This window comes from Myxocyprinus asiaticus, chromosome 1 (genome assembly GCF_019703515.2).
Source record: "Myxocyprinus asiaticus isolate MX2 ecotype Aquarium Trade chromosome 1, UBuf_Myxa_2, whole genome shotgun sequence".
NCBI lineage: Eukaryota > Metazoa > Chordata > Actinopteri > Cypriniformes > Catostomidae > Myxocyprinus > Myxocyprinus asiaticus.
Genome location: NC_059344.1, coordinates 5,197,335 through 5,211,636, shown reverse-complemented (window position 1 = coordinate 5,211,636; position 14,302 = coordinate 5,197,335). Strand labels below are relative to the sequence as shown.

Sequence of the window (14,302 nt, the reverse complement as noted above, 5' to 3'; positions counted from 1 at the left end):
GATAGTAATTTTGAAACATATGTATAAAATCATGAGCACTCAAGTGAGATGAAGAGTTCAGTTATTTCAGTAACTGATTCTACATGGGGGCAGCCATGTTAGTGTCACATGACCGGCTGAATTCTACTGGCTTAATCTCAGTAACTGTCCTCTTTTATGGACACTTTCATTCTGGATTAAATGAATCCTGGCTAACTGTGCATAGTGAATTTCTACAATAGCATTGTTAACTGAAAACTACTGTATTTGAATGATGCAGAATCCAGGCCACTAGGTGTCAGTGTAAGCCAATGTAAGCCACTTCGACATACTTCAAAAAATTAGTGAGTACACCTTTAACACTACACAATCCCTTATAATTTTAACCACTAGGTGGCACTGTCACCAGATTGATGTGATCCTATCAGAGCATTGTAACAATGACACAACGTTTTGTGTCAGAACGTGTCTTTTCTCTTCACCAAATTCATGCATTACACTTAAATCTAAGCATCATTTGACCACCACTTTCTCAAGATTATTTAATCCAAATTTGGGGATGATCTGATGAAAGCTCTAGAACGAGTTCAAAATCTGTTATCACAGTACTCTGCATGACTCAAGGAATCTAAAAAGATCAGACTAATTTAGCCATTTGACTAAAGAAGTCAACTGTTATTAGCATTTTTAAAAAAAAAATTATGTATTTCGACAACTAGGTGTCCCCAAACGTTTCCGTTACCCTCAAGGCATGGTGCTAATGATACAAACCAAGTTTCATTGCGATACGCCAAATCTTTTACGTCAAAATTCAAATGGCAGACGGGCTATAGCTGACTATAAAAAATGGCATAACTTTAAGGCAGATTTATACTTCTGCATCAAACCTACGGCATATGCTCCACTTTGGCGGTTACGGCGTAGCAAACTAAAACACCAAAACTAGCGATACTTTACAAAGTAATAACCACACATGTCAAGTAAACCAAGACTGTTTGTGGAGGCATGGGCATGGTCGAGCGTTCATCTGGAGAGAGAGAAAGTGGTAAGTGTTCACACCTGAGCGCTATAATATCTAACACCTTTTTCTGATTACAGTAAGCACAGGGGAGAGCGATAAAAAAGTAACCACCCCAGAGACCCAGAGAGAGAGAGACACGCTTCAACCGCCAAAGTTGTCTGTGCTAATGCTGAAGTTGAAAGCTATTTTGAGTTGCACATTATTAAAGACCAACCTTTTGAGTTGAAGCCTCACGTTTCCCGCTTCCTCCTTTCACCCCACAACGAACCCCGTTACACTGCTGTTTAGTTTGAGTTAATTATTATTATTTTTTAACTGTTCCAATTATGTAGGCAGAGGGTTAAATCTGAGGTCCCTGTCCCATAGCTTTTTAAACGAACGTTTAAAATAGGTTTCCTGATCTTGACTCTTAAAACTATGCATTCCATACAAAAGCGACTACCTGTTGCAATATCTGTACAACGTTCACATCCCGTTCAAAACAGCACTCTAAAGGAAATATGTTTTATCGTTTATGACCAAATACAGGCATATAGCTATGTGTGATTTGTTTTCCTTCGGCATTGCTGCCAACATGCATAAAAACTATAACCAAGGTCTTATTGAATACCGCAAAATCCTAAACTTGATCCTGGCATCATATGTCATTACGCTGTATGTGCTCCCTGTCAACGTATGCATTCCAAACAGCAAATGATGCCTTGGCTGGCAGTGTTGTGTGTAATCTGATTAAAAAATAATTGGTTACTGTAATCAGATTACTCTGTAGTCAAAAAGTAGTGTAACACATTACAATTTAAATTCTTGTAATCAGATTATGGATACTGACTTCCAATTAAATAATTACTATGGAATTACATTACTTTAATTACTAAGTACATTACTGTGTTCTACATTTTTCTAAAATGACATTATGCATAATACATTTTAAATATGAATTGTAGTGGAGAGAGCACACATCCCTGGGGGGCACCAGTGCTGATTGTACATGTGCCGGAGGTGAATTTCCCCATTCTAACTAGCTGCTGCCTGTCTGTCAGAAAGCTGGTGATCCACTGACAGACAGAGCCGGGAACAGAGAGCTGGGTTAATTTAGTCCATAGGAGAGCAGGGTTGATGGTGTTGAAAGCCGAACTGAAGTCAACAAATAGTATCCTTGGTTTGTCTAGATGTTGAAGTATGTAATGCAGTCCCATATTAACTGCATCATCCACAGATCTGTTTGCTTTATAAGCAAAATAAAGGGGATCCAGAAAGGGTCCAGTGATGTCCTTCAGGTTGGCCAACACCAGTCTCTCAAATGACTTCATGCCTACAGACGTCAGAGCGACGGGTATGTAGTTATTAAGTCCTTTGATACTGGGTTTCTTTGGGATGGGGATGATTGTGGAGCATTTAAAGCAGCAGGGAACTTCACACTGCTCCAGTGATATGTTGAAGATCTGTGTGAAAATGGGGGCCAGCTGGTTAGCAAAGGATTTTAGACAAGTGGGTGAAACAACATCTGGACCCTGTGCTTGTCTTGTCTTCTGTTTCCAGAAGTCCTGGCACACATCCTCTTCACAGATCTTAAGTGCAGGTTTAGTAGCAGGAGAGGGGAGGAGGGTGGTGGCAGGAGGTGTAAATGTTTGTGTGCTGTGAATGTCAGAGCGGGTGTGGGTTGTGTGACTGGGCTTTTCAAATCTGCAGTAAAACACATTAAGGTCGTAAGCCAGTTGTTGATTCCCTACAGTGTTGGGGGATCGTGTCTTGTAGTTGGTAAAGTTTTTCAGGCCTCTCCACACTGATGCAGGGTCGTTAGCTGAAAACTGTTTTTTCAGCTTTTCAGAATAGCTTCTTTTAGCCACTCTAACCTTGTTTGTCAATCTGTATTTGGCCTGATTGTACAAGATTTTATCCCCACTTCTGTAAGCATCTTCTTTGGCCTGACGAAGCTGCCTGAGTTTTGCTGTAAACCATGGTTTGTCATTGTTGTATGCTAAATAAGTCCTAGTAGGAATGCACATGTCCTCACAGAAACTGAATTATGATGTTACAGTATCTGTGAGCTCGTCCAGGTCGGTAGCTGCAGCTTCAAAAACCCTCCATCTGTGCAGTCAAAGCAGGCTTGTAGTTCCAGCTCTGCTTCATATGTCCATCTTTTTAAAGTCTTTACTACAGGTTTAGCTGATTTTAGTTTCTGCCTGTAGGTCGGAAGAAGATGAACCAGACAGTGATCAGAGAGTCCTAAAGCTACACGTCGGACAGAGCGATATGCATCCTTTATTGTTGTGTAGCAATGATCCAGTGTATTTCTGTCTCTGGTGGGGCATGTAATGTACTGTCTGTATTTGGGCAGTTCGTAGGTGAGATTTGCCTTGTTAAAATCTCCAAGAATATTAATAAGTGAGTCCGGGTGTTGTTGCTCCGTGTCTGTGATCTGATCAGCCAGCTGTTGCAGCGCTGTGTTCAAGCATGCATGTGGAGGAATATAGACACACAAGAATACATGAGGAAAACTCTTGTGGCAAGTAGAAAGGCTTAAAGTTTATGAAAAGCGCCTCTTTAATTTGGACAGCACATCTTCTTCAGAGTTGTGACATCTGTACACCAACATTCATTGACGTAAAACACGTTCCACTGCCTCTCGTTTTCCCTGTTAAATCCGCAGCTTGATCCGCTCTGAACAGCTGGAAGCCCAGCAGATGTAATGCGCTGTCCGGAGTGGCTTCACTCAGCCAGGTTTCCGTGAAGCACAATGCAGCAGAATTTGCATAGTCCTTATTTTTGCAGGTGAGGAGAAGTAATTCATCCATTTTGTTAGAGCAGATATTCGCTAGATGGATGCTTGGCAGCGCGGTTCGAAAGCTGCGCTGTCGGACTTGACCAATGCGCCTACTCGCTTCCCACATTTGCGTCTTTTAGTGCACTTGTACAGCACTGCAGCTCCTCCGGCTAAAATGTCCAACAGAATGTCTGAATAATCAAAAACCGGTAAAAGATTGTCTGGATTGTGCTGCCAGATATTCAGCAGCTCGTCTCTGATAAAACCGATTGGATATAAATGACTAAACACAGGACAAACAAACAAAAACAGCAAAAGAACTGGAGAGCTCCACACCGAGGCGGCCATCTGCGGTGCCATCTTAACAGATTCAAGCTGTCAAACCACAAAAAGACATACTTGTAAGTGAAAATCCATTGTGAAGGCTATATGAAAGATACATATACACAGTATGGCATCAGTGATGGCTAGAGTACATAATCTGTGTCCTTTGATAATGATTTTGGTCGAATTTAATGGGAAAATATGTGAGTTGTGCTCCGTTGCGCTACAGGAGCTACGAGTCGTAGCTGGGAGCCGCCGATAGACACCGAGCAGTGGTGGTGGTGTGTGTGCCTTCATAGAAAGCAATTGTTTCTAATTTTAGCCTACGTCAATAGAACGTACCACCATGTCTCCACGATTTCCTAGTGCAGAGATATGGGTGTTGCTATACAGTTCATGGACTAAAAACGAAATGTTTTTAATTTCCGTTCGTTCTGAGCAAGAACGGTATTTTTTAGTTCCGGTTCAGAAGTTCCGCAGCCTCCATTCCAAAAGGTTACTGGTTAGAACAAAATAAAAGAACAGTTAATAACATTCTTTTAAAATGACAGTACTCTGCGCTAAGGGGTGGATGAAAACCAACTGCAGTGTTGCCAGATCTCGCAAGAGAAACAAGCGAACTGGTCTGGAAAAACAAACCCAAAATAATCCACCTGCCTCACCAAAATAAGCGAAAATAAGCACAACAATTTTTTTTTCCTGTGTAGTGGATTTATCGGCATAGAAATTGTAAAAGGCAGTTAATTAACAGTTAAGTATAATTTTATTTACAGATCTGCTTCTGAGTCAAAACCCGGCTGCATCAAATCTGTATTAATGCTATCAATAATTCAGTGAAGACTTGGAAACAACTGAGAAATATACTTTTTACCTCTAATAATTTTTTCCTTGTGTCTGGATTAGCCATGCATGTATAGGTAGTAATTATTCATAGTTGTTAAAAAGGTCTTCATTCAGAGAATGTGACATCCACAACGGGCAATTAGGCAAAGAAATGTGTGATGCAGTGGTTTCTTTCAGGATCAAAGCACATGTTTAATTTTTTCGGGCAACATGAAGTTGTGTAGTTCCAAAAATTTACTGTGATAAACCCTTTGGCCTTTAGTTTCATGAAAACATTATCAGAACAACATTAACCAGTAATAACCAGCTACCAGCATTTAAAAATAACGTTTTCACTCCGGAACAATTGAAAATCACTTTGTTCCTGTTTTCAGTTACATTCTGCAAAAAAATTGTGTTCGTTTTCGGTTTTCATTCTCGTTCCTTGAAACGTTTTTAGTCCCTGATACAGTTACTAGGGTGCTCTGAATGTTTGCTAGGGTTTGGCTAGACAGTTTCCAGGGTAATTCTTAATGGCCACTTGATAACTCAAGTGACATCCCCCATGTCTCTATGACATTCTCATTTGAAGATATCCCTCTTAGCCATTTATGATAAAAGTCTATGGGCTTTTATTTCTAGGGTGCTCTGGATGGTTACTAGGGTATGGCTAGGCAGTTTCTGATGTGATACTTAAGGACTGCTTGCTAGCTCGAGTCAAAAGGGCCAAACCTCATATCTCTTTGACTTTCTGATATGGAGATATGATCCTTCAGATTTCTATTAGATTTATCTTTTTAACATTTTAACATAAAAAATCACGCATATCATCTTAAAGAAAAGGGCCCTGCCTAATCCGTTCTTGGAAAAAGCTCTAATAAGGGGCATTCACACTGACAGTAATTTGCAGTGACAAATCATGAGAGAGTTGGTGATTTCAATGACATGTGCGACCCAACTTTATTCACCGATGCAAGGCAGCAACTGCAAATATTGCAGACAGTGAAGCTCACATGATCCACTGGCAGATGAAGTTTGATTCAGTAGTTGAGTAGGAATGGCACCTATCAAGCAACAGCACAGAGACTCCTTCAGCGGTTAAATCGCTATCAGTGTAAATGGGGCTTTAGACCACCTGCTGTGTTTTTCTGCCTAAAATAAACCTGCCACAGATTTCCTGTCAGAGAAAACCAACACAAACTCTCACAAACACGCCTGTACATACACACTTACAAATATTAAGGCTGTTTGCCTGCATTATGCCCCAACTCTTCAGTCACTTGTTTCCCAACAAGACAAGATGCAATCATGTGCTGACTTACAATTATAATGTTGTTCTTGGCAGATACCTTTAAGAAACACTTAAAGGTGCAATATGTAATATATTTACTGTACTAAAGCATAAAATTATCATAATATGTTATCAGAGATTTAGGAAACATGCTAAGTTGAAATACTGGCTTCTACAAAAACAAAATGCTACAGCCAGTATACTCTACTTTGAAATGTCCGTTCCGGGCCAGAATTTCTGTTTGTGTTTTGACCTGTGTGATCCCGCCCACTGCTCATTTCCCAATAGTATTTCGACACCCCGGGTTGCCAGATTTGAAACAAGTTAGCGGGCAAACACAACAAGCTGCAGCCAAGGAAGCCAGCAATAAATCTAGCTAACATTGACAGAGTTATAAAAAATCCACATGAGCTGGTTTATAATTTGCAAACAATAAAAACATTGCAAACGTATACATTAGCTGATCAAATTACAGTGTAAGGCTCGTCACTTGCCATTGTCAGTTTGCTCGTTCCTGTTGCGTGCCCTCAACCTGGCAATCTCTATGATAAAGTACTGTAACATTAAAATGAGTAATTTTGATATATTATTGAGTTTTAAGACTAGAGTTACCAGGTGAAAATGAGCATCCGCTATGCCAGTGTTACTAAGATGGCATCTCTACATTTCTTCAGAAAATAAATGTGTGGCTCACTGGGATGTAGCCTATTTAGAATTTTCAGATGAAAAAAAATCTAATTTGGATTACTTTTGAAAACTGACATAATGAAAAATGACACGATGTATCAGTGCAATAAGTTGAAAATAAATAAATAAATAAAAAATATTCTAGTTTTAATAAGACACCAGGGAAACCCTTCCATTTTTTTGGCCTAATGGGGTCTGAGGGGTCCTATAAAGCTGAAGTACGTAATTTCTGTGCAACTAGCGCGCCACCCAATGGAATTGCAAAAATAAACTTTGTTTTCCAAACGGCTTTCCAATTCCAAAAAAAGAGATAGTTCCGCCCAATTCTCACACCACTGATCGAGTCAGTGTCGTGTTTGTATAGACAGGTCACTCAAAACAAACACAGGGATTTTTATAGAGACAGTGTTGACAGTTTTCAAGAAAATGAACCAATGAATGGCTGATTTATTGCTGTCTCTGCATATTAAGGCTGGATAGGAGAACGTATTTTAACACAGAAAAAGTTACACACTTCAGCTTTAACTCTTCATTTCGAATAGATGGTTAGCAGGTCGCTGTTAGCCCTTGCTGGTAGATGCTGGAACTACATTGTTTCTCCACTGACTGCCATTCATAGTAGCAGTTTCATTCAATTCTAAGAAACATTTCAATTTAATTTATTTCTTAACATTATAGTACATCTTTTTCTAGTGACATATTGTTTTCTAAGGTCTCATAAAAGCAGGAAATTGACTTATATTTGTCCTTATCTGTTCCCATTGACGAGTGATCAGTCACAAGACACCTGATTCTGGAACTACAGTAAGCAGCCATGAGCAAAGATGGCAGCCTCCATTTCCCTGTGCTAGCTGAAAATTGACGTAGAGATGAAGGGGGATGCTAATGAATAGCTCTCTCCAGGTATTTTAGAGCTTGTTAGTTTCACTCTCCTGAGTGGAAGTGGAACAGGGAGCAGAGTTAAGTCTGCAGAGTTCACTCGGAGTGGAGTATCTTCAAGGAGGTCTGAGTTGCTCTTACAAGTGAGTGCAGAGAGGGAAATGTAAAACCCATATTGGAGCTGGAACAGGGAGGGGAACTTCTTCACATAAGCTGTCCAGACTGTCTTTCAGTCTGCATGCTGCTTGGTAACAATCCTCAGTCTTAATGAAGCCCTGTACAATTCAGCTGATTTATTGTCAACCAGACCCTAAACAGATTGGTCTCTTAGGGGGAATTTACCAACTTCACACGGGAAGTCGACATATTGCTACCGCATGTTCCATGTTCATAGCTGTGCAGATACTACACAACAGAATGCAGAACAGGAGCACAAATTACAATGTCTGTAGCCAACAGCCAACAGCGAAAAAAAAGTTATCACATGAATTCTCGCAAGAAATTAGAAAGATCACATGATTTCTCAAGAAATGGAGAGTCATGATCAGCTCACACTCCAAAAGTTGTCTGTGTACTGATTTTGTAGGAAAAACAAAAGACACGAAAATTTAAAATATGGCAGAAACAATAACTGACTTTTTTGCAAAGAGATTTTAAGGTAAAAACAACACAGCACAATGTCAAGTTTACAATGTCATAGTGCTGAGAACAATTATTTATTTGTTAAAAATGGTTTCTTGTTAGCTTATTACAATAAAACACAATTATGATCAAATTGTTTGTTCAATTTAAGACGCGACTGGCTGGAACAGTTTTCCGTTATCGCTGCATCGCTCACACTGCAAGATTATGTGGCAATAATATCAAATATGCTTGAAAATATTGCAGCGTCTGTGACAGCTCAAGACTGGCTCAGATCACATCAATGAACTGCTCATACTTAACGAGCATCGCCAACCGTAGTGAGCACCGTTTTGGCTGCAATTAGGAAATCAGACCAAATATCGTATAGTGAGGGCATGGCTTAAGAATAATTATTTTTAGGGTTAGGTTTTTGGGGTAGAGTTAATAAAATATGCATTCCTCTTCATTGTATTACATCATTTACAAATAAAAACAACTCACTTTTGGCGCCCCTCTGTGGACATTTCCCCAACAAACGTGAGTTCACATGTGCCCATACGTTCAAAAAAACTACCCGCTTTGGCCACTGGGGCAGTGCTTTGAATTTTGGTAAGCACAGACCAAGTTTATCTCAAGAAATGTCAACCTACTGTTTCTGAATTCACAGTGAGATCAGTTTGCATTTATATAGGATGTGTTCCTGGGTTCATAAAAAGCTGGACCAAGTGCAACAGAATGGAACAGAATGCAGGATCTTGAGACATGCTTTTAAAAGTTTAACTATTGAACTATAGGAGTGTGATGCATGGTGGCGGCGGAAGATGGGAGGGCGGCTTCCTCATTGGTGACCCCCCAGCTTATGGCGCCCTAGCACGCCTATGCCTAGAAACGGTCCTACTCTTCATTGACACAAAACTACCAAAGAATAATAATACATTAATGTTACCATTAATTTGGATTGTTATTGTTCAAGCAGTTTTGGTGTGCTCTACTGACATCCCTATTAGGGTTAGGTATTGATAAAGATTTCCTGATTTGATTCTGATTCACAAGCGGTTCACACGGTTTTCTTTATGGATCAAAATGTTAGACTGGATTGTAGATAAAGAATGACTTGGTCTCATCCAGAGTTACACCAAAGCATTCAGTGCAAAGGCAAACAAATGAAATAAAAACCAACAAGCATGTGTGTTATTGTTGTACCTGAGAGAGAGATAAAGAATGTATTGTGTATCACCATTCCTTTTGAGAGAGGCATGGTGCTACACAATACATTGTGTAGAGATACGGTCCAGGTTGGACTGGCCATCAGAGTGGCGATAATTTCCCCAATGGGCCGCTAGTATAGAAATAAATACATAAAAAATACATTAAAGATATCCAATTAAAAGAATAAATCCCCTTTAAGATATCATATTGTAATTATACAATTTATTTAATTTTGAAAATAAAAATGGCTCTCATAATGCTACATTCCTTTGTTGATATTCTCCATAAACATGTGGAAAAATTATTTTGATGTTGCCGATCATAAACTTTTTTTGGTTACTAAATAACTAAACACATTTTTGTTATTGCTATTATTGCTGAAGTGCTTGTGTAAAGAGAAGTACTCGAAAGAAAACCATAAGAGTCATTTTAAATGAGTCGTCGATTATATGAATCAGTGATCTGTTCTATTTATGTGCAACATAGCCTATAAAACCCATATATCAATAATAATAATAATACCTATAAGATATCTATGATGGAACTTATGTCCAGTGGGTCGCAAGACTTTGAAATTCCTGTTACAATGTAGCCTTGCAATTCAACCCTAGATCTGGTCATAATCGTGGATAATATGGTTAACTGCACAATGATAGATGTCATATTTTCCATCAATTGCACAGGGTCAAATGCTGCCATCAAAAGCATATTGGGCATGCTCACGTAAGATATGTCTGCTCTTTCCATTCTTTGCATTCTCTTTATTCCACTTCATCCATTTGCATCTATTATCTCCATATCCCTAGAGCCCAGACAGCAACCCTGCCCCCATCCTACCAAAAAAATAAAAAAAGACTGAGATTGACATGATTGTCTCCATCTTCTCTTTTCCTTGCCACCTTGAACACAACACCATCTGCCCAATAGCAGCAGTAACGGAAGTGGTTATTGTCTGTGCAAATCATCTGTGCAACCTTCCCAACCCTCCTTTTTTATTAATCGACACAAATTCCTCAAACCCTTCACCCAAGCATGGCTGCCAACGCAATAACATGGGGGAAAAATCCCTACCTTTTTGTGTTTGATTCTATTTTCTCATTGGCTTTGTCTCCATGTTCTCTCTCTCTCTCTCTGATGCACATCCCTAGCTATGATCTGCAGTGACCGAACAATGCTCAGAAGTGCGAAGCTAGCAGAGCTCAGTTTCAACCTCAGACATCACTTCCTCTGCCACACAAAGTGTTTCCCTTACTGTGTTGACACATCCTCTTCTCTGCCTCTCTGTGACTTGCATCCTCCACTTAAGTCAGACATGTACACATAAAGTGGGTTGCAAAAATTGAATTTTTCAAAGAGTGTTTTTGTCTTGTTACGTATCGAAACACCCTTAAAACAATATACATTTTCCTGACAGGTAAAACTGGGTTATTAAAGGGATAGTTCACCTGAAATCAAACCCTTATGACTTTCTTCCTTCCGTGGTACACAAAATGAGATGCTAGGCAGAATGTTAGCCTCAGTCACCATTCACTTTCATTGTATGGAAAAAAGATGCAATGAAAGTGAATGGGGACTGAGGCTAACATCTTTTGAGTTCCTCAGAAAGTAGAAATTTATCCGGGGTTGAACAGGATGAGGGTAGGTTAATGATGACCGAATTTTCATTTTTTGGGAGGACTATTGCTTTAAGACTAGTTTTCAAAGAATGCACCTTGAATAGAAGTGTACTTTTGTCCTGGTGCTCTAGCAGATTCTTTAAGCTCAATCAAGTCTGAAAACAAGTTTGCCTCTCACTAACATTTATCATGTTTTAAGGATGCTTAGATATTTTATCCTGTTTCCAGTGTCAGAGAATGTTTCTGCAAGCAGACAAAAGAAACATTGGTCTTACCTCCTGGTCTCATCTCAGCTTCATGTACATTTCAAAACATTCCTTTCTGCTATGATTCATGACAGTTTTATTGTGACTTCCCTTCACCCAAATTTGTCAGTGAACGAATACAAAATCCTCCCTTGACAGATTGCTCAAAGAAGCTCACTGTGCTCCCATCCTGCTGTTCGAACAGGGGCAGGTTGAATTGTTCTCCCTCTTTCAAGCATACTGCTGTTAATACCCATTCACATCAAACTAAAGCCAGCCCCTTCCTCTGCCCTGCACACGCTACTGTTCTCCTCCCCCTCTTGTCTTGTCTTGCTTGGCTTCTGTGGTAGCAATAGTCAGTAATAGGAATGATATTTCCTCCTGCTCTTTGTTTATAGCTTCTGGCTCTTCACCCTCCTCCTAATCCTTTTTCTAGACTAATGGATGGATGACTACAAGGACTAGATTAGGTGCAGAAGTGATTTCTCATCCACTCTATGCTATTCACTGCATTTTTTAACATTTATTTAATCATTTATTTTTGCTCGTGTTGTGGGGAGGGGATCAGTGGAGGCATACATTTTTGAGTAGGGAAGACTGGGGATTGTGCGGGTAAGTGGTAAGACCATCTGTTTAAGGAATGAGCTAAAGGGGTGATATCTTAAAGAAATATTCCGCGTTCAATAAGTTTATAAGTTAATCTCAACCGACAACATTTGTGGCGCAATGTTGATTACCACAAAAAAATTAACTTTGCCTCATCCCTCCTTAAAAAAAAAAAAAAATAAATAAAAATCTGGGTTACAGTGAGGCACTTACAATGGAAGTGACTGGGGCCAATCTGTAGGCCTACCCGTTAAAATACTCAAAAGTATAGCCACAATACGTAAACAATATGCGTGCTAACGTGATTTTAGTGTGATAAAATCGCTTATTAACCTTTTCTGTGTAAAGCTGTAGCCAATTTTACAACTTCGTTGCCATGACGACATAACGCCTAAAATGACAACTCAAATAACACACTAAGTTTTAACAGAAGAATCCATGTTAGTGCTTTAATAAAATTATAAGCTTTACATTTCTGTTTTTAAACCCTTCAAAAATTGGCCCCATTGACTTGCATTGTTAGTGCCTCACTGTAACCTTGATTTTTGCTTTTTTTTTCCTTTTTTTTTTGAAGAAAACAAGGGATGAGTCTAAATTAATTCTTGTGGTAATCAACATTATGCAACAAATGCTGTCGACTGAGCTTAACTTGTATTGAACACAGAATTTTCCTTTAAATGTCGACAACCCTCATGAGATGTGTCAGTAGAAGTTGTAAGTCTGTGTGAAAATGTAAAGGATTTACAGAAGAAAGTTCAATTATAATATATAAATGTTGCAATCACTTTTTTTTTTCGTTTTGAAAATGTTTACCATTTTTTAATTAAAATGTTTACATTCAAGTACATTTTAAAATGAAATAATAATAATAATAAAAATACAATAAAAATGTAAAAATGATGCATAGACAACATATGCATACACAGTTTCCAGTATTTATCTCCGTAACTCTTTCACTTGAGATGTTCTATAATGACTAGAACTGGGAGAGGCTCTCCTCTAGATTTAATCATTTCAGAAAGAGCACTCTCCTTTGGCCTAGCCATCTGGAAACAGAATGTGGGGTAACCCTCCCTAATAAAACCTAACACCACCAAAATATGGGAGGAGCGGCTTGGGGGTTACATATGCGGGGGATTCCACACACAACAAAGACTTCTTGTTTTAATCCTATTTGGCAACATTGCAGTAAGAAATGAGAATTTGAGCTCAAATATTGGTTCCTCATATCTTACAGCATAAGATTTTCAATTATAGATTTCCAAAATTGTGTGTGGTGCTTGCCCTCACAAAACTCTGCCCCACAATACTAGGGTGTTGTCAGTGGTTTCCAGGGCATTGCTAAAGGGTTGCTAAGGTGTTCTGAAAAAGAAAGCTCGATTACACTTCCAATCGCCATGATTGTGCCAAGGAGACTTCAGATGTCAAGATTTATTGTGAAAACGAGTTACATTTTGGTCTGTTCACACCCAAAACCGACCATATCGCTTCAGAAGATATGAATTAAACCACTAACTACACTTTTCGAATGTCTACTTTATCTAACACACCTAATTCTACTGATTAGCTAATTAGTAGAGTGCTCCATAATCTGAATTGATTGTATCATATAAAGGAAAAATCCAAAATGATTAGTTTTAGTGGAATTCCAGGAAAAGGATTGAGAAACACTGGATTAAACCAGTATCAGGAAGTAGCTGGTTAGCAGGTTCCTGTTAGCCCCAGCTGGTAGATGCTGGAACTGCACGCAGATGGCAAAAATCATGTTTCCCCCTTGACTCCCATTCACAATTAGCAGTGCTTTTTGACAATTAATTCATTATAGAACTTTTTTCTGGGAATAAATTGTTTTTGAAGGGCTCTTACAAGTGTGAAATTCACTTTTATTATATTTTTTTATTAACTTGAATATCATTCCCCATCTTTTGCCATTCACAAGTGACCGGTCACATGATATCTGATATCAGAACTGAGCGGCCCTGTGAAAAGACGGCAGCCTCCAGATTGCACACTTCCGGGGAACTCTGCGCTAGCGGAGCAGATGCCATTGAAATGAACAGGAACGAATAGCTCACTAGGTATTTTAGGACTTCTTGGACTAAAGCACTAGAGTCAAGTGGACTACCTTAATGCCCTTTAAGGACCCCATTGACTTGCATAGCATGGACAAAAAGACATCATACCGAATATCCTTCAGAAAATCTTCTTTTCAATTTCTCCCTTTGTGTTAAGAAA

At 39.1% G+C, this 14,302-nt stretch overlaps 1 protein-coding gene across 2 annotated transcripts in view; it reads right to left on the bottom strand.

The window, feature by feature from the left end:
* The window catches only part of LOC127441531 (signal-induced proliferation-associated 1-like protein 2), a 79,378-nt gene extending 67,687 nt beyond the window's left edge, over positions 1 to 11,691 (bottom strand). Inside the window, exon 1 of one of the 2 annotated variants that reach the window (XM_051699085.1) lies at positions 11,492 to 11,691. The gene's annotated coding sequence lies outside the window, so the exon portion shown is untranslated. Of the gene's footprint in view, positions 1 to 10,671; positions 10,824 to 11,491 lie in introns of those variants that run through there. The other variant, XM_051699078.1, reaches the window with a different exon arrangement.
* Between the last annotated feature and the right edge of the window lie 2,611 nt (positions 11,692 to 14,302).